The sequence below is a fragment of the Lonchura striata genome, chromosome 10 (genome assembly GCF_050655825.1).
Source record: "Lonchura striata isolate lonStrDom1 chromosome 10, ASM5065582v1, whole genome shotgun sequence".
NCBI lineage: Eukaryota > Metazoa > Chordata > Aves > Passeriformes > Estrildidae > Lonchura > Lonchura striata.
Genome location: NC_140712.1, coordinates 13,658,214 through 13,684,217, shown reverse-complemented (window position 1 = coordinate 13,684,217; position 26,004 = coordinate 13,658,214). Strand labels below are relative to the sequence as shown.

The window sequence follows — 26,004 nt, the reverse complement described above, 5'->3', positions numbered from 1 at the left end:
GAGGTGCAAAATACTTGCCAGGAGAATTCTTCCTTTGAATACAATTTACAAAGGGAGCCATATGCAGCCCTGTAAGAGAGGGCAAGGCAAACCCCAGTTTTCTAAAGAAAGCAGACATTTCTTCATCTGCACAAAAAAACCCCCAAAACCAAACAGAAAACCTACGGCAAAAAACAAACACACAAAAACATACAAAAAAATTGAAAGAATCTTAGGCAGAGGATTTAAATAATTTTTTCTTTTCAAAGAGATTTTCCAGAAAACATTCCAAGAAAATCAAGATTAATTTATGCTAACTGTTTAGTGAATGTAATTATTGGTGAAGTCTTTCTCTGTATTTAGCTAATTATTTCATCACCTTTAAGCAAGTTGGGGAACTCAGTGCTCCAGAAAACTCTTGAAATTTTACATGTTTTTTTCTGCAGCATGTCACTGAGAAAAAAAAGTTTTCCACTTCAGCAAGGAGACAAGATGCATGCTGCATGTGGCACCAGATGATTTTTACCATTAAGAACCACATAATCATTCACAGTTATATCTTGAGTCCTAAATGTGAATTCATTCCATTTGTAGGAGGCTGCTGCCTGCACACTGCACTGCAGCACACACTCAGTCATACCAGAAAAAAAATCCATTTGTACTTTCTTAGATTGGCCATTTTGTTAAAAGAGCAATGACTAAAAAATATTTACATTTTGTTGGTAAAACTATTTACCAAGGCTTCTTATAGAATCATGGAATTTTTGGGTTGGAATGAGCATTAAAGGTCATCCAGTCCCAAACCCCTGCTGTGGGCAGGGACAACTTCCACCAGCCCAGGTTGCTCCAAGCCCCATCCAACCTGGCCTTGGGCACTTCCTGTGATCCAGGGGCAGCCACAGCATCTCTGGGCAATCTGTGCCAGGGCCTCACCACCCTCAGGTAAAAGTATGGAAGTTTATTAACAAAGGATTAGGGAAAACTGAAAGCTTCTATCTTTCTGTTTCATTTTTACAATCATCAATACTTGCATTTGCATTGCTGCTTTTCAAATAATTCAGCTGAATTCACATGTTTTTCATAGGGGTTATTTCCTTAATAACAGAGGTCATAATGAAAAAGTAGAGTTTCTTTTCATTTATAGAAAACATAACAACACCTATTTCCTAGGTGGTTAAAAGCTCAGGTTCATCTCTGCAACTCTCCAGCACTTTCACATGGCACCTCTCAGTGGTTTCTATTCCTGGTTAAAACAGGCCAGGTTATTTTGTGTGGAACACTATGAGTGATCTGTACTTCCTGACCTATTTATGGATTTATTGCATCATGATCCATTTATGAAAAACAATGAACCAAACAGTTCATCTCAAGAGACGAAGCTTCTTTCAAGAATGATGCCCATGTGAAATTCTGCACTGTGACAATTTATAAAAGGAAGACGCATTAAACCAACACATGAAAGATGATTTTTCCTTAAGTTATTGATTTCTGACTGACTTAAACCAACCCTGGCCTGACAATAACACAGTAGTTGCAAGAGTGCAGTGAGGACAACAGGAAAGATGCAAAGGCAGAATCTGAAGACCAGAATATTTGGGTTTTACACGGACTGAAGGGGTCCAAAGTAGAACTTCTCTGCAAACAGGGTTCATCTTAGCACATTAGGTGCAATAGAACAATCAGACAGGTGACTCCATTCAAAATGGACAGATTAATTCTACATCAGGAACTTTTGAAAGTTGAATATGGCAAATGAGAGCAGACAGATAAGGCTCTGCTAAAGCAGACCTTTCCCAGCCAAGAGCAGTGTTCACCTGCTGTCATCTGCCATTGTTTGATACAGCAGAAATCAGTTGAAAAAGCAATTATTTGTGTCAGAGCTATGCTTGAGTGAAAGGAAAAAGTCCATAACAGACAAGGATTTTAAATAGCCTGTTGCATTGTAATAATGTGAATGTATTAATATGCTGTGTGTGCATAGATTTGAAGTGTTCCACTGGAAGAACCAGGAGTCATAAGCCATCCACTGCAGCAATCTGTGTACATACAATGGAGTACTAGCAGCTCACTTAAAGTGTTATTGAGGTGACTTGAGAAAGTCTTTCCATTGGTATTATCTACTTACACATGTCTGAACCAAAGACCAAAGCAGAGCTCACCAGAGGGTTTGCCTGTGGATCTGGAGGGAGCCACTGAGCAGTTCTGAATACACGGTGACACTGCAGGTGACTGAACATGGAGCTAAGCAATGAGGACTTTAGTTTGAGTTACAGAAACTAAAGCAGCTTTGAAATTTTAAATTCATGTAGTACTATGTACTTGTACTGGTGATGTTAATGAAGTCAGCTTGAGCTCAAGAGGCAAACTAGTCATTTACCATGCATGTGAAAACATCCTATACACACATCAAACAAATGAGTCACATAAGTATAATGCAGCACTTTATAATGAGAGGATTTTGTTTTGTTTTGTTTTGTCTTCATTTAGTCATGGATAGAAGCACAGGATTTCTTCATCTTTGTCTTCTATTTTGATAAGCTCACTAATTTCTATGAACAGCAATGTCATCCTGTCACACACCACATCTTTCACACCACAGTCAGATACGCAGTGAATGTTAGCAAAGGCTGTTGTTTTCCTGGCATGCTACTTATTTTGAGGGTTTCTGTTTTCCTCATAAACTTATTTCTCCAATTTGAATGTACACCTTGCATGAGTACAGCCTTCCTCAATTTGAGAAGTCTTGAAAAAGACTCCATATCAGTCCAAACATTTTGCATCCTTTGAAGGCAAAGCCAAACAGGCCCATTCTATAAGTGACCTCAAATTGCCATAGTATCCTCTCATATTTCTCATGTGTCTTTCAATTTTTAGCCAACATCCCCCATTCCACAGGGCTTCCAAGAAACTGTGGAAAAACTGCACATGCAGTGGCCCAATCTGACTTCTGCCACGGGAGAACTCCTCTTTCCTGCATTCACCACTGTGGACTCACCTAAGTGACAACATGAGACAGATCCAGAGAAATTCACATCAGAGCTCACAGGGGCATTAGCTAAAACAAGGCCCCATGTTATGGCCTTACCTTTATCCTAAAGCTATTTCTCTGACCACATTATTATTTCAAGGAGACCTCTGTGCAAAAATCCCACTAACCTTGGCCTATCAATTTTGGCAGTAGCATGTCTACAGCTGAAATGAGAGCTTATCTCTGGGCATCTAACAGAGAACAATGACTTCTTTCCCTCTTAATTATTTATAGATCATTATCCTTTCTCCCTTTCTAGTGTCAGTGTGGATGTTTGGATTATTGTAGTCGATATAACAGTTCCAGTAATGTTGTCTCAGAGTGATGCAAGAACCTTATTGTGTGCTACTTTGATCTCTGCATACAGTGCAGCTTCTCCCACCATTATAAAGAAAAATAAAAAGGGGTGGGGGAAGGGGAGGAGGTTCACTTATATCAGGAAAGCAAGGCCTCTTTTTTGGACATAAACATGGAGTAATGACCTCAGAACAAAAGAAATGGAAGAAAATGGCAAAAGCCTTTTGTGTTGCTATTGTTTAGGAGACAGTCAAAGAAGGAGGTTACAATATTAGAAACCTAAATCACATGGGAAATACATTACAACTGTGCCGTTCTCTACTTCCATTACAGTAATGGAGCTCTATAATAACTTCATATTGTCCTGTATTTACCGAGACATCATGATTTTGTCTGTTGGAGAGTCAAGAAACCACTACAAAGGAGCAAGCATCAGAAATTAATGAAGAACATGCATGAACCTGACAGAATAAATAGATGCTGAACTACAATTTGGTGAGAGCTTGGGGACATATTAAGGGAGATTTGGGAGGAACTCATCAGCAGGAAAGCATTCAAGCATATGGTGACTACGCTCTGAAAGAAACAACAAAATTCCTAATGGTGGCAAGAGCAAGAGGATTATTTTGTCAGTTTAACTGACTATGCACTATCTCCTCAGAAAGAACCAGCACAAGAACAGCTTTAGGGACAACACCAGAGAAGTACAGATGAGCACAAGGATGGAAAATGGGAAAGCTGAATAGTCAAGCCTGTGGCAGTCCCATAGCTCTCTTCTGCAGGTCAGCAGACAGAGCAAATGGGATCTGGAGTGCAAGGAGGTAGTAGTTGAGGTAGGAACTCTCCATTCTCAGGTACGTTGTTCTGCTTCTCGCCACACTTTCCTCCCTCCACTACCCCTGGTGTCTTATCATAAATAAGGATGGAGTACACAAAAGAGACCAGGTCAGCTGGGTTGGGCCAATTTTTGATCCAAATTATATTCCTATGCAGTTGGGACATACTGAGCAGCCCATCCCCTTTTTTACACACATGTTTCACAGTTCCTCTCCTCAGCCACTCGATCCATCTTTTCAGAACAGTAATGTGCTCAATCAGCCTGGCCTGGTCCCATCTTTCCCCTTCAAGGTCTAGCTTGTCTCTTATGTCCTCTGTCATGTTTAAGCACAAAGGAGTTAAAAACAACCCCAAATCATGACACCTTACACCAGTGCATCAGTAGGGGTAGGGAGAGGGTAGAGGACTGACACTTTTGAGAGCCTGTTCTACACTCAGGCATGCACAGGCTGTGGGCTGTGTCCCCAGGACACTCTGTGGCTGCCAGGTGAGGACTGCAGTGGGCTCCAGCTGCCCTTCCAGCACCTCCATGGCACTCCTGCCCCAGTCAGAGGAGAGACAGGAGCTGGCTTGCAGCTGCAGCACACTTTCAGATGAGAGCACTTCAGAAACTTTTAGAAATATCAATGAGCGTTTTGGGAAACACTAGCAATTGCTCAATGGAGCTTACAGTAGATCTTCCTCCATTTCATGAGTGAAAGAAATAAAGTCCATCTAACATTGCTTAAGGTAATATAAAATCTCATCTTTGTAATCCAGTATTTCCTCTGCACCCTCACATCCATAAAAAGGTTATTTCTTAAATGAAAACATATTTGTCCATCAAAAAGGAAAAATGCAACAAGAAGGGTACTTTTTAGCATCCTAAAATCTTACTATATCCTCAAAGAAAAAGAAAAAAGAAATTAAGTAACAGGAGTTAACGAGCAGGTGTTTTTTTCTTTCAGTAAAGGTCAGCAATCCCAGAGCAGGAAATTAATCCCAATTACTAATGATATTTTGTCTTGATATATCATGACACTTTTGATTTACTGTGTTTCCAGGATGCAGGCAGCAAATGTTAATGATTCAGTTTGCTGGGAATTTATACTCCTGCTCATTTCCCATTTGCTGATCTGTTGCAGCTCGTCAAGTCTTGGCTGCTTCAACTAACGAACTGACGGCCTCGCAGGAATAATGGTGTGCTCTGCAAGCTTCATTTTTTTTTTTCATGCCATCTGCAAAAATGCAGGTTCCTCTCTGAAAAAAAATATTCCTGGCAGCCAGAAAGGAGTGATTATGATCATATAAATGTCACTTGTAATTTGTGTTTCACTTGTTTAATAGTGTTACTACTAAATGACCGTTTCTGTAAAGAACAAAACTAATTATAGAAAATTCAGCATTTTTTAGGGGAAATTCATGAAGGGAAGAATACCTACTTTTGTTCATGTCTTCAAAATCTTATAATAGAAATTATGTATTTTTACATCATGATTTATCTGCCCAGCTGGTGTAGTTTGAGTTAGAGCTATACAGAATGTTTCTCTGGAGGTTTGTGCAGGCAGTAAACATCACTTTTCTTACACACAGTAAATACAAACCCCATGAAGACCCATTACAAATGTTGTACCAAATGTGTGGGGAAATCTTCAAAACTTATAGCAATAAGAGTTTTATGACATATTATTCTGCAAAATGGTTTGTTACCTAATTGCTGTTTACTGAGAAAGTTTGATAAACACCTTGCTGAACCTATTAAAAAGAAAGGTCATTGCAATTTTCACGTACACTCTAAACCACACTATGCTTTTATTTAAGCAATGTTTAAATCAGCAATAACAATGAAATTTAGGCACTCACCATCTCTGAAAAACTATTTTAAGTGAAACAGAAAGCCTCCAAGTTTTTACAAAGATTTCACAAAAAGACCAGATTTTTTACTACTACAGAAGAACTCAGAGGTTGCACCAGTGCAAAATCTGCTCTCAACTCCAGAAGTAGCCTTCAGTCTTTCTTGAAGTCTAAATTGTTTATTTGGGTTTTACACAGATTTTACCTCAAAGTACAACTAAGGAGGCACTTTCCCAAAGATATTAATGACATTTCTATTTAATAAATTAAGAAGCCTTTAAACTGTTTAAACTAATTTCTTCATGTGTTAACAAACATGACAAAAACTTTGTACATAGAGTAAATAAAATTAGTATTTTTTTAAAGCTTATCTAAAAGGATGAAGGCAAAAAAACAGCTGAAAAGCCTTTTCCCCCTCCCTTCTCAAATGAAAAAGTGTTTCCCTGAATTCAGCCAAAACCAATACAGTGTTGCTGCACTGCTATAAATAACTAATTACAGAGCATAGTCTGCACAGTCCATGTCCTGCAGATGATCAGACCCAAACACCAGTTTGTCTGCATTAGGCAAAGCAGCTGCTGGTTAATGGTGCACAGAGCTCCTGTGGCCCTGCAGTGATATTTGGCTGAAGGCTCTCTGGGTTTGAGGAGAGGTTCCTTACCTCCCTACCTCACCTTGCTAGCAAAGGCAGGAAATGTCAGAACCACAGCACCTGCTCCAAAGCAAACTTTAAACCTCTGAAGTGCAGCACTGACACCAAGACAGTACCAAAAGTCTAAATATTAACTACAAGTAATTCAAGCCATCAAACAGCTTGAGCTGCTGGGATCCTCCAAGCAGGTGGGCTGACCTGTTCAAAATGAGCATCATCCAGGGCAGGGCAAAGCTTCAGAAAAGGGTACCTGCAATTACAACTTTGCTGTGTAATGATTACTGTGACTACTGAAGATGGATGTTCTGCACAGAACAAGTCTGAAAAAGATGTACTTGGGATGATGCTTTCCAACCTTCTCCACATAATGCTGTACCTGACAAAGCCCTGGATAGCATGTGATGGCTTCCAACCAGCTGCATGCATATTAACCCACACAGGAGGCTGAGCTGCTGCAAATCCTGAACGAAGGTCTGCATGGAGCTTCCTTCCCCTCCTCCCACATCAGAATTTCAGGCAATGTCAGACCACTCCAGTACAGTTTCTACTAAGGCAGCCACTATTATATTGTTCCAGACAAAGTGTTCAGTCTCAGCACAGGGCTGGAGAAAGTAGTGCTCAAGTTCCAAATGTGTAATAATTTCTGTGACTAATTCTAAATACTTAAATCAACCTTGCATACATATTCACAGTGAAGATCCAAGCAAGCACATGTGCCAAGATGTTTTAAACCATGCAGGAGAGAATGAGGTCAGAGGTTTGTCATTAAAAGAGTGGGAACACAAAATATTAAGCAACATGCACACCACACCATTCAGGAAGCATTTCCTTTGAAATTATTACTACAAGGCCATTCCTTCCATCAGTTCAAACAGCAAGCTTGAGAAAGTTTATATTATGCTATATTGCTTATGCAAGTACTGTTAAAATCTCTGCAAAGGGACCATGGGATGGCAGTAGTTAACACATTTTGAAAATATCCCCTCCTTTTTTTTCACATGCTGAAAACCAATCTGGAGCTAGTCAAAAACCAAGATCAATTATAGAACATGGTTCTCTTTCAGGATATTGCTCCATCCACCACTTCCCCCTTTAAAGAAATAAAACAAACAAACAAAAAAAACCACTGAAGCAAATAACTATTTTTGTATGCAAATATTCCAGGTTTTCATGTTTAGAAGCTAAATAACAACAAAAATATGTAACTTTAGAAACTCCAGCTCTAAATATAAAAAATTACAAATAAAGGGACCATATAGTCTTTGGTAGCTACTGGATCTAAAGAGTTCATTCATGAGTGGAAAAAAAAACAAAAAACCATCATCCCACCACCAAAAAACAAACAGGTCTTTAATGTTTTTTTACCATTTAGACATCCCCACAAATATTTTTTTTTTTTAACTTTCAAAGAACTGTAAAGTATGGGTTCTGTAATTTCCAGATTGTGGAATAACAAGCAACCAATATGCCTTTTACTCTCTGCCTTTGAAGAGAAAATTCAATTCCATTTTCAATGTAAAATGCTTAAAACAACCTAATGGAAAAAACGACTTAGGACTGTGAAATACCCTTTAAAACAATTTAAATTAAATATCACTGTCCTTCCTTCAAGGCATTACCTTTAATTGATTTAATCTTAAGTTGTTTCTTCCTAACACAGTAATTGCCATTGATTCCAATTAATATTCAGGTGGCATTTCTCTATAAATAATTACTGGCCAATTTATTTCTTTCAGGTCAGACCTTCTTGCTGTGACCATTATTTGTGGTTCTGAGATAGAGCTTTATAAGCACAGGAACACCTGCATCCCAAAGCTGGGATGGACTCCAGCCAAGGCAGCACCTCAGAACTTTATGGGCCCACACTGTGGTGTGACACAGAGGTCTGAGCCAGGTGACGAGTGCTGCCCCTCTGGGCAGTGAATCCAGAGCAGAATTCTCGTGCTGAGCACAGCTACAGAACAGAAAATGAGCTTTGAGGGGAGGAGTTTCTCTAAATCCTTCCCTGTCTGCACAGAGAGAGGCAGGCCTTGGAGAGGTATGGGTGTCAAACTGGCATTCTAAGCCCTGAATCCTCCTGCCTCACCAGTATATAAACCAGCCTTGAAGAAGACTGAGAAGGAGTCAGGGAAAGAATTTCCTTTGCCATTCAGTGGCACTGTGGTTAGAGCCCTTGCCAGGATGTGATTTCAGGGACTTCAGACCACGTCTATCAAAGCAGATAGGACACGCTCTAGCTTTTGCTTCTCAGTAGTCTCAGGGACCCTCCTCAGTTCTTTAGACTCCATCCTGGCCAAATGTCATAAAACCTGAATAATCCATGGACTATATTCTTTAGACTCCATCCCAACCAAATGTCATAAAACCTGAATAATCCATGGACTATATTCTCCTTCTGTGTAAAATTCCTTCCCGTATACACCAGACCTTTGGCCAGTCATGTAAAACCCCAAAAACCCTTCCTGAAGCAATACAAGATGCCAAGCTCATCAGGCCTGTTGCTCAGAGAAAATGCTGCTTCTGCTTGCTTGGATCTTTACTGTGAATATGTGTGCAAGGTTGATTAAGTATTTAGGATTAGTCACAGAAAATATTACACATTTGGAACTTGAGCAGTTGGAACACACAGGACTGAGCTGCTTCCAACATACTCTGCATTTCTACTCCTGCCCATAAAAGCTGATTTATTGCTAACATTTCTGTGCTTTTCTCCCTCACTCTTCTTACTCATCCTCTGACCCCAAATTTCTTATGTATCCTGGCAGGCAGCTCTTAAGTTCTAGCTATTAATTCAGGACTTTTGCCATTACCATTCACTTTTCAATATTTTATCCAGTTCCTGCTTTCAGTAAAATGGAGTCCATTCTCCTGGTTTAGATAATTGTGTTGTTTTTGAAATCCTCAATATAGCACATTAAAAAACCCCACAAAAAATCCAAACAAAGACAACACATTTCTTTGCACTATGAATCATTGATTTTGGACACAATATTATTAAAAAAAAAAAAATCTCAAAACATGCTGCACTGATTAGTTGTGCTGTAATGTGAACATATTGGCTTTCTAGTAAGGTTATCCAACAAAGCTCTTGATGTCTGTTCAGATTGAAGGCATAAGCATTCCCTTGTCAGTGTAAGTTTTTTTGGTGGGCTTACTGGTGTTTTTGACATTTGCCCTAAAAAGGACAAGATCAGTGCCTTTTAAAAGAAGTTAGGAGTTAAAAAAACAAACCAAAATCAAACCTACCTGGATAAAGTTACTTCAGCCCTACTGCTAACAACCAGTGGAATACTTGGAGGCTGTTTTCTGAAATCCTGGTGCTACCAAATGATCTGAGCTTTGTCATAAAGAGCAGAAGGATTCCTCTTCACTTGTTCCATGAAATTTAATAGACTCTGAATACACAAAGATTTAATATCATAAATGAAAAATGCCTCTTTTTCTTGTGCTCTTACTGACTCCAGAATATTAAAATACCTTATATGACTTCTGGCAATATGTATAATATACGGTAATATACAGTAATATAATGGTCATAGATAACTTCCTTGGTTTGAATACTTCAAGATAAAAGTTCTACTGTCAGCTGGGTTTCCATAGTGCCTGGATTATAATGTGTCACAGTCCAGGTGCAAGGACAGCACAGTCAGACTCTGTTGTGCTGGGCTCTACACTAATAAACAGTCACCTTTCTTTACCTGAAATCAGTTCAGCTGAAGTCCTCATTAATTTTCTCTCTAGGCAGTAATTCTCATTCCAACCTCAGGTGACACAGGATTCTCTTTTCTGCTTCTGGTCTGCTGTGTGACCTTTATCACTCTTGGCCAAGCCCATCAACATGGACATTCTGATGCCTTTACTGCCAGGGCCCAGCTTTCTGTCAGGTTTGCAAAGAGCAAGTGCTTTACATGGAATTTTATGGGAAATCGCATCAAGGAATTCTCAGATCCACAGATGAAGGAGTGAATACTTCTTTTTATCCCTCTAGAATTCTGCAACAAGAAACACTTAAATCCAAGCTATCAGCAGCACGTACATCTACAAAAAACCAAGCAGTTCCAACCATATTTCATTACCACAACATATCTATAATTTCAGCTCAGAAATTCAGGTTGAAAGGCCATATCCAACACAAGAAATTCTAGTCTGATGACAGGTCCATCTAGCTAGAAAATGCACCTTCAAATTGACAGGTCACTTGTCACCCAAAGAAAGATAATCAGATCAGAAAAAAAAGATTCACTGCCTGTAGTGATGAACTAGAAAGAACATGCCCAAGGATTTCTCAATTTTTAGCCACAAGGGAGAACAGAAAAATTCCTTTCCTAATCACATTTTCTTATGTTATTTTCCATCTGATGTATATAAACTCATTACATGTTCCCAGGATTGTGTTTGTGGCACTACTGAGGGAAGGGAGAACAGAGATCACTATCTGAGGCAGAAGGAGCAACCAACTTCTATTTCAGTCTCATACCCCCTAAACCACTGATGTTGGGTTTTCTTTCAGTGTACCTTAATCAAACTGACCAATTTTTCAGATTACAGCCATAGTATGAGACAGAACCACAATTTGGAAAATAATTGGAATCAATAGAGAGAGCAGAAATTGAACAGAGCAGAGCTTGCCCTGGGAAGAAAAAAAAAAAATCACATATGCATCTACATGTACTTCAGATCTCCCTCTTAAAGCTGTCACCTAGGAATAAACAGCTGTGACATGAACTGGACACTTCTGTGCCCAAGCCCACTGCAGATTATAACGTGTTGTTTGTGGTTCTGTAAAACATTTTTCCTTGAAAAAGAGGAAGAATGTACATAAAATTAGTAATGATTTGGGTAATTCTAAGGTCTTTCACACATTTCAACCAGCTGGGCTCAAAGTCCTCTTACTATATTTCTTTTGTGAACAAGATTCTACAGAAAATAAGCAATAAAAGTATCTGCAGGTTGTGTACCAGAAATACTCCATTTTCCAGCCAACTGCTCCAGCACCTGCTGAGCCTGTGGGTGGACAACTCATTGTTAATACCTACAATTATTTAATTGTGTGAACAATCACATCTTCATTTTTGGTTTTCAGGAGTGCTAATTCTTAACAAAAGGCATAAAGTGAGCTATAATGATACTTTTTTATAGCAAAACAAATGGAACAAGTGGGATTCTGGGAAATCTGAGATATCCAAGCACAATGAAATCCTATTTCAATATAGAAGGGTAGAAAGGCAGCAGTGCCAGGGTCAGAACATTGCTTGCTATGAAATGCATTCAGCTTATTTATATAAAACAATTTCATCCCCTCCTCTCCTATCCCCAAAATAACTGAAGCAAGCAAACACGAATATGAAATAAAATGATGTGATTCTTTGGAGTCATTTCAGGAAATTGCAAATGTTTGTGAAATGAAAAATCCTTGCAAAGTCAATCAGCCGTTGCTGGGAGGTCAGCAGGGAGCTGTGCTGTGTCAGCCTATTTGCTCAGTGGTGCCAGGAGGTGCAATAATGAGCTGATAGACCAGGTTTAATCACAAAGATCTCTATTAAAAAAAAGCCCAAACAAAACCAAAAATTAAACTTCACAAAATCAAAAACAACAATAAAAAACGAAACCATAAAAATTTTCCAAACAACAACAAAAATCATAATTATTTCAGAATAATGAAAGCTTGTCTGAGGTATTTCCCCACTGGAAAATTAGGCTGAGCAATGAATGCATGTCAGTCCTGCCCTCTGTTTTATATTCCATCTTATTGTATTAAAATTCTTGCTCATACTCGTCTAGATCAATCGTAAATCTACCAATGAATTCAAGAAAGCAAGAGAAGGCACCAAACTGCCTTTTTTCAAATGTGTAGAGTGTATTCAAACTACAATTATTGGTTTCTAAGTTTCATGAGTTTTCAAACATTGTACACATTCATATAAATTGCTTTTGGATGCGAGTAAGAATAGATTGACAATTTGCTTTCTTTCAGGTACACAAAGGGCTAAATAATAATTCCAGGGAAAAAGAAAAACAACAAAATTTTTTGAAAGCAAAAAGAACAGTTGAAACAACATGGATGTAGGGGCAAATATAGAAAAACAAGAGAGAAGAAAGAAAAAAAGCATTATTGAAAAGCAAACATAGCTGAAAATAGGTAAGATCTGTTGGAAAAGTGTGTCTGACTCATCACAAAAGGTAACACGTAGAAGAAATCTGATCACAGATTGCCCTGAGTTTAGATTAGGAATCCTTTGAAGCAAAAGAGAAGCAAAGAACAGAGTGAACCTTGTCAGCCAACTTAGTCACACTCTTACAAATGCCCATTAAAACCACTTTTGCTAATACTTTTGACAGTGATTGAGTGACCTAAATCACTCACTCCTAATAATCAGCAAACTTGACTAGGATCTCATTCCATCATGGTCTGTGATGAACTTTGGAACTAGGGAGAGAAAAATCTAGAAAAACAAGATTTTTTGAAAGACATAAGCAAAAAGGGCATAAGAGCATCTGAAAGCTTGATTAAAATCTAATAGAAGAAGAAAGCTCTTCCCTCCAGTATTTTCACAGCTCTGAGTGAAATGGCAGCTTTGGAACATCCACCTAGCACACCAAATTCTTCCAGATATCTCCTAACAGTATTACTAAAGAGGAAAGAGTTAATTCCAAGAAAATTATCATCTAGTCATTGCTTTTGGAGAGGTTACCCTAATTTCAGAAGAATGTAGTTTCATGGGTCTTGCAATTTATTTTCATACAGCCAGGAAATAATCTTTCATATGAGAAACTATTAAACAGATAAATTGACTGATTGTTCTTTTCTGTACTTGAGTTGAATAACTTACTTAAAAATTCACCATAACAAGCACTTTAGGAACAGAGATCCTTGGAATAAAATTGAATTTTCAATCATGATAGAAATTTGAAGAGCCAAAGTCATTCAATTCAGGCAAAAGGACACACAAGTGACTAAGGCAGTTAGCAAATACACATCATTTAAGTAAATAAGTAAAAAGGTGAGAATAAATATGAAATGCAGATCAGTTTGGAAATTAAAACCAATCAAAACTTACAATGATATATGAATTTTAAACATAGGATAGAAATAACAGAGGAATGACAGGGCTCTCCAATTCCTTTTACTCACTCCTTACTGTAAAAGCTTGTGAGTAAAATGAATACTTCTAGGAAGCAGACATTTCTCACCATGGCTAAAGGGCTCCTTTATCACCTAAAATGAGATCAAGAATGGCCTCAACTGACAGATACAAATGCTTTACCTCGTCAGAAAATATTTATTCTCAGACAGTTTCTGCATGTAGATTCCTTTCACTACAGCATATACAAAGCTCACAAATAAATAATTTATTTTCTTGTAGCAACAAGTACCAAGAGAGCAGACAGGTGATAATAAACAAAACACTGGAATTTTCCAAGTACACAGACTAGACCATGTATTTAAGATTCAATCATGATGCTGCGCAAAGGCCTGTGAGTATCAACCTTGTGAAAGGAATGGAACCTGGAGCTCAGCTTTGATTGTGTTAACAGGCTGGGTTGTTTTTTTTTTCCTGTGTAACATATTTCAATCCATGGACCACCTCTTGATTAGCAAGGTGCCTTGTGCATTTGAAATGAGACTGACTTCCTCTTCATGTCCTACACCAATTCTGAGATCTTTTTTTAATATCCTATAAAGAAACATCATCTGTGCCCTGATTTGAAACCAGTAAATAAAGATGACTGCCACCTGTTCAACTTTAAACTCTTAGCTGCTTCGCATGGTTGCAGAAGTAGCTGTAGTAGGTCTGAAATGGAAGGCAGCAGGAAAGACAGAACACACAATGCCAAGCTTGACAGAGGGCAGTAAGAGATTTCCAAGCTGTCCACGTCCTAGAAGAATTAATTCTACCTTCTTCTTATCTGCTGAACTTTGGAAATATCACTGAATACTGAAAATCTAGTAAAAACAAGAGACCTCACACTATTTTTCTTCAGTCTAAACAGAAATAAAAACAACATGTCATTTATTGAAAAGCTACTTGAAATGTTACACCTGTGGTGGTGGGAAGAGTGTGTGGGAAGCAGAAAGAAAAATGTTAGAGCTTACAATTGAACTGTCTCCTCCTTTGCTAGAATCTTCAAAGCCCATAGTCACACACACAAGCAGCTTGATCCTCACTTCATGTAGATGAGGACCAGCTGCAAAATTCACCTCTGATAAGAAGCTGGTATAGTCGCCTTACTTTTATAGAAAGATGGTGACAAAATTAAAGCTGAGCAAACTCCTACCTGGGTGCTAAGGGGAAAGACACCAGTGCTGCCTCCTTGACAGCCCAGCAGACCTTTCAGACAGGTGTTGCTGAGTTTCAGGGAGCACTCGAAGGGATAGCCAAGCCCTGGTGCAGGGTGAGAGCACTGAGCCCATACATCCTGTGATTCCAAAGTCACACAGAAGCAGCACAAAGTCCCTGCATTTCCCCTGAGCAAACCTAGCACTGGGGTACTGCAGGGGACTGCCTGATGCTGCCTCTTAGTACGACTACTAACACAATATGTATTGAAGGCACGACTGTATTCTAACTTTATTAAAATTAAAATGAAAATTTTCAGATTTTTATCTCTAAAGAGAATTTTCTCCTAGTTTAACTGAAAAGAAGATTAAAAAAAAAAAAGTTAGCAGCCTGTACGGTGCTTAGTACAGTAGTGAGTTTTTCTTGTTTTTTTAACATGACACTTGAGAAATCCATATGCAATTTGAAGCTATAAACTCATATGATACTTTTGGACATATAGAAAAAAAAAAAAAAGAGAAAATAATGTTCTGAAATTTCTTATGATACAAGTCTTCCATTCCTAACAACATTCATCCATTTTAAACCTGCTGATCTAGTAGCCTACAAAGTTAATTCCTAGCAGGGCTGTTGTTGGGGTTAGAAGACTTTGGGTGTTTGGAAGGGACCTGGAAAAAAATAGATGTAAAGTATAAAAACAGATTAGCAATGAGCATATAGGATGAAAATTGCTGATAGAAAGCATAAAAAGACTACAAGGAAGAGTGAAGAAAACTTTCAAATTAAGAAAAAGATTTGACAGCTTGACTCTTCTCCTGCAAATATCTCCCATCCTCTCTCCCTTGAGAGGGCGTAATTTTTAATTTCTTCCGTCAAATCCCATTACTCTGCAGTTATCATGTTTGGAGTTCTCCCCAGGAGAAGGGGGAACAGGCATTTCACACTGTTGGTGCAATTCATTTCTGGGCAGACCCGCCAGCCACTGTAGTTTCTGGGACTCATGCCAGCAGGGATAAGTCTGCTTGTCAGTATAAATCCCATGTATACATAGGCCATAAACTCATGCCAGCCTTTTTTTTTTTCTTTTTGGTTTTGCCTTCCATTCCAATTCAATGAAACTCCCCCATTAGATAGTTTTATTTTCCTTTTATATTGAATTGTCCTTGGAAACCACAAAAGTTTATAAGTTCAGGGAAAGAAGAAGAAAAATACAGCATGGATTGGAACTGGTTTTGCAGATCCTGTGAGATTTGCTAATGGTTAAAGAGGTTTGAAAACACCCAAAATCAACAAGAATTCCTCAGTCCTGCTCAGGAGGGAAAACTGACAGGGCTGCATTTTATTGGGTGCTACCCTCACCTGGTGCAATTTTTCTTCCTTAGCATTTTGCAGAGGACTAAGGCAGTGGGTTTTGCTGCCAGAGGCTGGGTTTTGTACTTGCCACCCACACAGAAGAATCTGTTTGCGTATGGTATTTATGCCGCGTTGTGTGACATATGTTTGGACGTCTCACTCCCAGAATGGGGAGTCTCAGGCAGTGGGTAGGAGGAGGAACAGCAGGCCAGGGCCTTCTGCTTCTGAGTAGAAGAGTTATGAAGCTCCAAATGGTTTCATTTTTGTGTTTCTGAAGAAAAGGATAAACAAGGGCAAAGAATAGAGGGAAGAGGCAGTGGTGAGTAGGAGGACTTTACGTGTATGTGCCTGAATGCGGGCATACATATGCATGTACATATATATATATATATATATATACACACACTCCCAGCTATGAACAGGAGGCCGGTCTCAGGAACCCAAGATTTCCCCCACCTCCTAAATATTACAGAGGTATGAATAAAAGAAAAATGAAAAACCCAAACAAAGCAAAAGCAATTGGACTAGAGAGGGTCCAAAGCCAGAATCACTGCTGATTGCAGTATACTCACAGAAGTAGCTCTTTGCTTTCTCAGAGCCATTTTAGTTGCACCAAATTTTATTGTTTCTACTACAATCCAATAGACTGGGGGGGGGGGGGGGGGGGGGGGGGCGGGGAGAAAAAGCCTTCATAGAAGAATCAACAGCAATTTTTTTTTCCATGAAAACAATTAAACAACTATTTTTGAGTTGTTTCAAATAAATGCACCTTTGGTCCTTTCATTACAGTTGTTAAAGGAAAATCTAAGTGTTTTTGAAGGTGGTTTACACAATGCACAACCCTCCTGGAGCATTTCTGGCACAAGGCCCGGTGGCATAAACACATACATACACATTTAATGGTATTACTCTAAATCACTCTTCCAGCGCAACTATTTATATCTGCAAGGGTTCACAGGGTGACTGGAAGATCACTTTGTTCCCCACACCAAGAAAATCTAAAGCAAACTCATCTGATTTACAGACCTCTCCCTTGATCTTTTCGTGCCTTACATTGTCACTTATGCTATAAATACTACAGAGTTTTGAAGATATATCAAAGATTCAAGTTTCCCCAAACCTTCAATAACAACAATTTTTAAAGCCTTTTCATAACTGGAATTGCCCTCCGTAGGAGTTCTCCTCATATGTTAATCAAATTTTGTACTAAAAGATTTTCTCAAAATATCCATTAAGATACCAGATTATTATATTTTTTAGTAAATTATATATTTTTATGTTCCTTTCAGACAAATGGAGGGGTTCTTTTAAATTCACGCAGAATTACCATCAAAAGACTGAAAGATGTGAAATTGCAGTACAGGCTTTGTGGTAATATTCTTCCCACTCCTGCTATTTAACTACCAAGCAGTTACAAAGTTATGTAGGAAAGAAGAAGTGGGTAAATTAAAGGTTTGAGAAGGATTACCAGAGAGAACCCAGAACTCTGTCAAACTTCTCGTAAATGGCAATTACACTCCTGTAAGGAAGGCAGGGGAAAGGGGCTTTGTCATGGGTACAAGGCACAAGAATAAAGCAGGGAGCAAGAAAATACAATGGAAGTTTTCAGTGGCAGGGAACACCACTGCTGAAGCTGGGAAAAACAACTGCATTCTGTGTCTGGAAGTCAGCATTGAAAAGCTTCAGAGAGCACATCTGTAAGAGCAAAAAGGTTTGTGCTTCAAATCAGGTACTGGGAAAACTTCCTGCCATTCCACTGCACAAGATGAGCAAAGGCAGTAGGGAAGCAGAGGAGGATGAGAAATGATCGAGTTCTTGGTCAAGACAGATTTGTTCACTGAATTTCTACCCACCATTGTCCCCACTGCTCTTTCACAAAATCACTTTCTCCATGTGAAGGGGAAAGTGGGGACTTTCGGAGCAAGGTCAGAGCACACATCTATGCATGCTTGGCGTTCATGAGATAACTTCAAAAAGGAGGATGATGGAACAGTTACACCTGGTTCATGACACCATAGCATCCTGGTGGAAAACCTGTAAGCTTAGCAAGCAAGCAAACTTAGCAAGCAAACATAAGTTTACTCCATTACCTCTTCCTCTACCCACCACTCTGCTTCTTAATCTCTGCAAATCCCTCTATCCAGGGATTCTGCCTCTTCTATTTTCTCTCTGCAATATGTTTAAAATCCTCTCTCTGTACTTTTTATCCTCTTCCTCACCTTAACTTGGACCATCTTCTACTATAGCTTTTTCACTGCAATCACATAAAAGCAGTGGAAGATGTTATTGTTTCAAGTGTTTTGTTCATCAAAGCATCTTCCAGCCAATTGCAGTTGCCTGGACTGGCTAGTGAGCCTTAATGCAACGGTAAAATTTATTCTTCTACTCCACAGATCATGGATAGGAGAACATCTCAGATGCTTTTTTACTATGTTCTACATCAATACATTTTCTACTTAAAAATATACTCAATGATTTTTACATTATTTTCCTCCTATCCAACTGTAGCAAGACTGGACTGTGCCATTATCATTCTCAGATTTGCGTGCCCCCCATTTGCAAATGAGCATTTCAAATGAGTGGGAGGTATGTTAGGTAGGGTGAGGACAATATCTTCCTTTCTATTCAAGAGCTTGCCAACAGAAGCATATGTAGGCTGGGCTGGTTCCAAAAGTCTCTTGAGCATATGGAACACCCGTTTCCACTGTACTCAGCCCTCTCGCTCGATTTGGTGTGTTGGCAGAGCTCCCACCACAGGCATCTCATTTCACAGTGAAAATTCATTCTGCCATTATGGCTATTAGTCAAAGAAGCCATTGCTCACATAGGATACCAGGAGCATACTTTTGTTCTATGATGAGTGATGCAGGAAGTTCTAGACATCAAAGTTAAAATTACCAAGTATAACAAAAGAGTATTGCCATTGCTTCTCATTTTCTGATGATGCTGACATTAGGTTCAACTTTGCTGACCTAATGAAGCCAATAAGCTTCATTTCAAGTATTTCAAGTATGGACATGAAGATCACTCCAAGCAGGTGCTAGTACTTTGAAAGTGAAATGCAATATGATCAATTGCAAAGCCTTTAATAAATGAAACTAAACACTTCTCAATGATAACAACCTTGGAAAAGGACAAGGCACAATTGGCAGATAGGAGAATGTACCAATCTGCCTGAAACTGTAATCCAGCATTATTTTCTGAAGTCTCTATGTGCTAAAGTGATCTTGAAATCAGTCTTTTCCTTAGCTAGGAGTGAGCCAATGCCAGGGTGTGAAGTGGAGACATTCATACCTGAAAAACACTTTTTTAATTGGCTTTTCACTTCATGATTGTTCACTCACTTTTGATGGCTCCCAAAATGTAAAAATGTTGAAAAATATCAATCCAGGGTTGAATTTAATCCCACAATTTTATTTCAGCACAGCAAAGTCCCTATCTGAAGTTATTGCAAATGAGCATTCCAGCATGAAATCAGGGTGTATTGATGTACTCCAAATGAGAATCTGCAGCAGCCTGCTTCACACGGCTCCATACACTGAAGAGTAGTCCCTTAGGTTTAAAGAAAGAATGTCTCTAAAAAAATCAAGGTACCACCAATTCCACTTACAATATTTTCCTGAAAAATTCTTAAACTTGTAGCCTGCCATGGCTGAAGAAGGGCATCAGCTCACTATGCCCTGACCTGTTGCAGTTTCCTTTTTTGTTACAGAAAGCATCCTGAAGTTTGGGGGTTTTTGAGAGACAGAAAACGTTTTTCAGAGTGCAGGTTATAGCGAACTATATTCAAGTATGAAATACTGATGAAGAGCATTTCCCAAGATTTAGGACTATGCCCTCTCCAGCTTCCAGAGATGTTGGAACATGTTTACTCTTGGTTCCTGTTTTCCTAAAACCTCTGGTTTTTCAGGCTTTTTCCATGATCTTTATTTGCCCTCTTCTGGTCCTCTAAAACAAGCAGTCCTGAGCTCCAATACAATTTCCTTTCAATTATTCCAGTGCAGAAGGTGCTAATGGCAAAGGTTATGTTTTTCCAGATTGAAGGAAACTACCTGACTGTTTTGGCCTTTGCTCTCATGCCTCTAAAATCTGGTGAGGGAAGAAGAATAAACATGAAAATACTTCAGATGGAAATAACCTGGATTTGTGTAAGGGCAGCACTGTGGTATCCTTACCATTTTTGCTCAGTCTGTTTTCACTCTTACACTGTCACATGAATGACTCCATCTTCCCAGTATCTTTTTTCTGTCCCTAATTACATTGAAATATTGAGATTGCAAATGACCAACTTTGTGTTCTATTACATTCTCTGTCTCGCTTGTGTTTCTTTTTTAAATGAATTAAAAGTACAAAAGGTTTTAGAAGTTCATTAATAAACTAGCATTTTGTACTCTCAAAGCTCTGCTCCTAAGAGGTTTATAAGATCTTTAAAAGACATTAATGAATTAAAACTTATTATAATACTGTGAGTGGTGAAGTGTGATCCAGTCCTTCAGTTAGGAGATAAGAGCTTGGAGAAATAGCTCACTGTACTTTCCAGTGTCTCTTTGGCAAATCATTCAGTAGCAGGCCCAAAAAGATACAGAAGCAATTAATTCCCCACTGGAACATATGGTAAGTTAGACAGCAAAACAGGAGCTCAGTGTGAAGTGAGGCTGCAGATCTCAGACCATTCATGCATGAAAGGCAAAAATCCAAAAACTGTGGGTAACGGGAACAAATACATTAATAAGTAAGAGACACTAGGGCACAAAAGCAAAGAAAGAAATAATATCCCATTCATAAAAGGCAGAAGCAATGCAAACAGAATCAAGTGACTTGTCATTACAGTAAATGTTTGGATAGACTTGTTTTGGAAAAACAGTCTCCTTCTTTATCAGGTGCTGATGTGTGTGATACCTTCATTACCTCTTCTATAACATTCCTTATATACCAACCAACTGCATATATTTGCCATTTAGAAGTGGTAAGAAAAAGGTGAATCTAGTCTGGCAAATGGAGTACCAGTACTGAAACACATTCCAGACATTCCCTATGAAATGCTAACAGCTTTTCCTGCAGGAAGTCTTCTCAGTCAAGTAAGTAAGCCAGAAGATAAGAATTATGCAGCTGTAGATGCCACCAGCTCTACAATATTTGAGTGGCTGCAGAAAGAAAGGGAAAGGGTAGAGGACCAGTAAAAGGAGAAACAATTCTAACTCTGACAATGGGCTGTGCTTGTTGCTCTCCAAGCTCCTATCACAGTGAGACATCTATGAACTACTGAAAATAGGCAACATATCTGATACAGACAAAAGAAAACGAGCAAAAAATTGAGATGCCAAAGCTGTGTGGGCTGCCTGTTTTGGTTGATGATGATGATAAGATGGTTTCTTTGAGATGCTTTCTTTTGCTATGTTACAACAAGATTTGTTCCATATGTGCCCAGTTGGAACTTTAACACCCCCCACTCACCGTCTGCAGAAGCAAATTGGGTTATTTCTCTCATTTTAACTCTACTGGTTTTTATGTTAAGGATGTTGCATGTGAGCACAATCGATGCAGCTTGTGCCAAGGCAGTAAAAGGCATATTTAAAAGCTGTGCTTATTATTGGATTTTGTGCAGTACAAACAAGGAGAATGCAGGTGACACAAGAGTGCTGCATTAGTTTGGTGTTTGTGCCAGGTTTCTCTAGCCATCTTACAGGTAAAGCACAAGGGCCCTCTGAGTTTGCGGTTGTCTTGTTTTATATTAGTCTTGCATTTTGCTCTGTTAGTGACCTAGACTTTTTACTTAACGCCATACAATATGTTTTCAGAACACTGATGGGAGAGCTTGAAGTTGTGTGAAAATCTGTAGTTCCTGTTCCTATTCATACCTACAAACACACAGACCCCTGGTTGCTAGAACAGGCATGTTGCACCACAGGAAGGAGAAAGTGGGTATGGCCTTTTCTGTCAGCTTAAGTCCTGGTACACTGCAGGAATGTATACAAATATTACCTCCTGTGGCCTGCTGCCCCAACTTAGAGCAGCTCCTCTGTCTGAAAACATGGTTTCTTCGAGGTCACAGTGGAGCAAAATCTGGTTTTGTGTTTCCAAGGCACTACTAAAAACCCTTCAGAATAAGCACTGTTTTTTGAATTTCTCTGATCTCTAGAACTAAGAAATCAGAACACAAACCCACTCCATAACAGTATGTGATAATAAGATAGAGCAATATTTGTACAGTTATTTGCAAGGTATTAAGACAAATACTTTAATTTACCAAATGCTAGCTACTGTGTTGCAGCCTCATGGTCTAAAGGCTCTCTGAGCCTTTTGTGTCCCATGGCCTGTGGCTTTTTTTCTTCTGTATATCTACAGTCTTTAGAACAATGGGACCTTGTTGAGTAACAAGGGCTTGCATGTGCTACTGAAGTACAAATAACAAGTAATGCTAAAGTGTGCACACAGATTAGATTTCTTGAACCTGTAAATATAACCTGATCTGTACCAGAGCTAAGTTGAGAGTCAATATCCAAAGAATAGTCCCACTGGGGCATCTATATTTTATCTATTAGAGCATTTTATCCTTCAGCTGTGATCAGACCTTCATGGGAGTAAACTCCTAAATAAGTTCAAACTTCTTTTGATTTCTTTTTTAAACTCTCACATTATAATTGCCATAATGTTCCCTAGTGCCTGCCATTTTGTGCTCTAATGATACTTCTCAAGTGATCAAAGGCACAGAGCTAAGTACACCCTCTAGGGAAAGGAATGTGCTTCCCACCTTCTAGCACAGCACCTTTTAGTCCCCTGTTGTCTTTATTATTGAAATCAGCCATTAGAACTCTGTGCTGCTCTGAACATCATCTCACACAGTGGAATGGAATATTTTTTTTTATTAAGCTGTTCAAAAAAGTGAGAGAGTAATAACTTACTTATGAAAAGGCTGCAACTCCCACACCTGCCTGACAGATGTTTGTGTGGATGCTTGGATTTCCACCTACTTTTAAACCACAACTGAGTCATTTTCCTACCGCCTCATGAAACAGGCACACACTGCATGTGCACACGAGTGCGTGGGGGTGTGTCACGTGAATGTGTTGATAGAAAAACAAGGAGTGCCAAGCAAAACCAGGCAGATGCAAAGTGCTGCACTGCCCATGGTCGGTGCTGTGGGTAATGGCTGCTGAACCAAGGACCCTCATCACCCTGGGACTCCGCCAGAGTAACCAGGTGAATCCCTGCAGCTGACTTGTACAGAGAAGGCAGCTCCGCTCACCGAGGCCTGGGAAGCTCCCAAGCTAAAGCACAGGCCCAGTTCTCAGTCTGCACAGATCAGTGTGGTTTCATTCATTTTAAGTGAGACGCAGAGCTTACTCCAGAGAAAGATAAGCTGGAGGTTTTTCTTCTACCATTTAACCAATAAGCCCCAGCTGAATTGGCTTACGCAGTAATTTTACAGTTTAGCCTCAGTTTGATATTTCATTCTGGGAGAAACTCACACAAGAATCTCATGGAAATCCCCTATGCAGCTGCAAACATACTGGGACAGAGGTAACAGCAGAACTCTATCAAAGGGAGAGAAAAACCCACCTACACTACAACCAAGAAAATGCTAAAAACCACATCTGCACTTGGAAAAACAAAGAGTCTCACATCAGGATCATTCTTCATAGGTAATAAAATACTTACTGTAGATGCTATTTTGTTCTGACTAATCCTTTGAAATATCTGAGCTGTGAAAGCAAGGCAAGTATACTTTTCGTAGTCCATTAAGAAAGAGCCTAAGGAGGTTAGTCTTAAAACACTAATTATCTTTTCCTGTGGAAACTGGGGAATAGCTGAATAACAGGCTATTATACAACACCCTACATAGCAAAGGTTCACTATGACACTGAAGAAAATATTATTTCTTGTATGGTTTCAGTATGTCTTCATTTGTTAAACTGATCACAAAAGTCAATAAATCAGAAAAGCTGTAGAATCTCTGTAAATGTAGACTAAAAGCCATAGCCCCTTTGACCCCAGAACCTTTGCATTACCAGAATTCCTGGCAATAAATACAGGGCATGACAGCATCAGTGAGCTTTGTAGCTTCCCTGTGGACACTAGCAGAGCAATATGCAGCATGAAGACATTATTCAGCACCTGTGAGGAGAATTATTAGCTCAAAGGAAGGAACAGAAAAAATTAGACCAAAATCCACTTAAAGAGGATTAGGTAGGAGAGAGAACCTAGGGCACTTTGCAATCATAGGCTGGTAACCTTCATTAATCATAAGGGCAGAAATGCACAGTAGAAGATAAATTGTTCATGAAACCAAAACTTGGCCAAAATGTTAAATAATATATAACTATAGCACACTCAATACCAAACTAGCACAAGATGCATATGATTCTATAGGCCATTTGTGAGAAGATAAAAGAAAATTATGTCCCACTAGAGACTTCTGAAAATTAATGAGACTGTTGAGTATTCCCATAGCTGAGAGGGGTTTTTCTCTTATTTTACAAGATGGATTGCAAATGTGCTTGAGCAAAATGCACAGTCATTTTTATCCTCTGCAGACTTAAATTCATTGGTGTGAGATGGGAGGAGATAAGCCAGGTTATAGCCATGAACCTGCAGTCAGAATGGGACAATGTACTTGAGCATTTGTGCATTTCCACAGCATTATAAATATCCACAGTATTTCACTGTGGGCCTTTGCTGTTGTTTTCTCTCTTGTATCTCTGTATAATTCATTATAAAACCAATAAACTAGCCAAACAAAAAAGAAAAAAATAAAAGCAATTTTCTTTAGCCTGTATTGCTGCAGCTGCTTACAATCACCATTATTTTTTTACCCATTTTGTCCTTTTTCTTTCAATAACTATGCTCCATCCCCATTTTTTAGTAATACTTCCAATTAAACTGGAGTCAGCTGGGCTACTTGTTCTTCTGGTTGCTTCCTTATTTACATATCACCATTGATAACACTTCTAAAACAACCCTGGAAGGAGAGTTCCTTCAGTCTGTAAATACCTTATGTTAATGTAGTCTTTCCGAGTGATGCTTTGAGGTTTTTGCTAAAGGACTTCAGGCATAGAAACAACAGATAAAATATAAACAACAACAATGCAGCTCCCCTCTCCACCCCCATCTTGCCAATATTCCTCCCAGCTGACCCAGGAGAGTGATTTTCCATGGTACATTGAACACTGCTCTAGCAGGGGCCAGCAAAGGTGCCAAGTGCTACATAGAAAGCAGTCCACAGGAAAATTGACTGATCCTCCAAAACCTCATTTCACTTAAACCACTCAGCAACAATCAACCAATAACAACCTTCAGTCATTACTGTTCTTGTCCCAGAGTGGAATAAGCAGCTACTTCAAATCGGACACTAAATCCACTTTCTAGTCAACAGATCAATTTGAGGTTCTTCACTGAAAGCACACAGGATTAAAACACAGCAGATGTAGTCAGCATTTGTTAGAAGAGATGCAAGATAATTCTAGAGAACACTGCTTGACAAGATAAAACTTTAAAAATGAATGACAGAATATTGCTATTTATGACCTGTAAAATGTACAAAGGTAGTTACAACTCATTTGTTAGTTTCTACCTGGTATAGCAGGTCTTTATAGGATACCACATGAGAAGGAATCAGTCTGGTCCCGAACATAGAACATTTCACAGTAAAAAGCAAAATTCTTATACCAAAAAGGAGCAGCAGCAGAGAAACCAGCATTGCTCCAGCCCTTGGACCACTCCAGCTGCCTTGTCTCTATCCCATCAAA

General features: G+C 39.0%; 1 long non-coding RNA gene across 2 annotated transcripts in view; it reads right to left on the bottom strand.

The window, feature by feature from the left end:
- The window catches only part of LOC110474173 (uncharacterized), a 352,072-nt gene that overhangs the window by 75,449 nt on the left and 250,619 nt on the right, over positions 1-26,004 (bottom strand). The window lies entirely within an intron of this gene.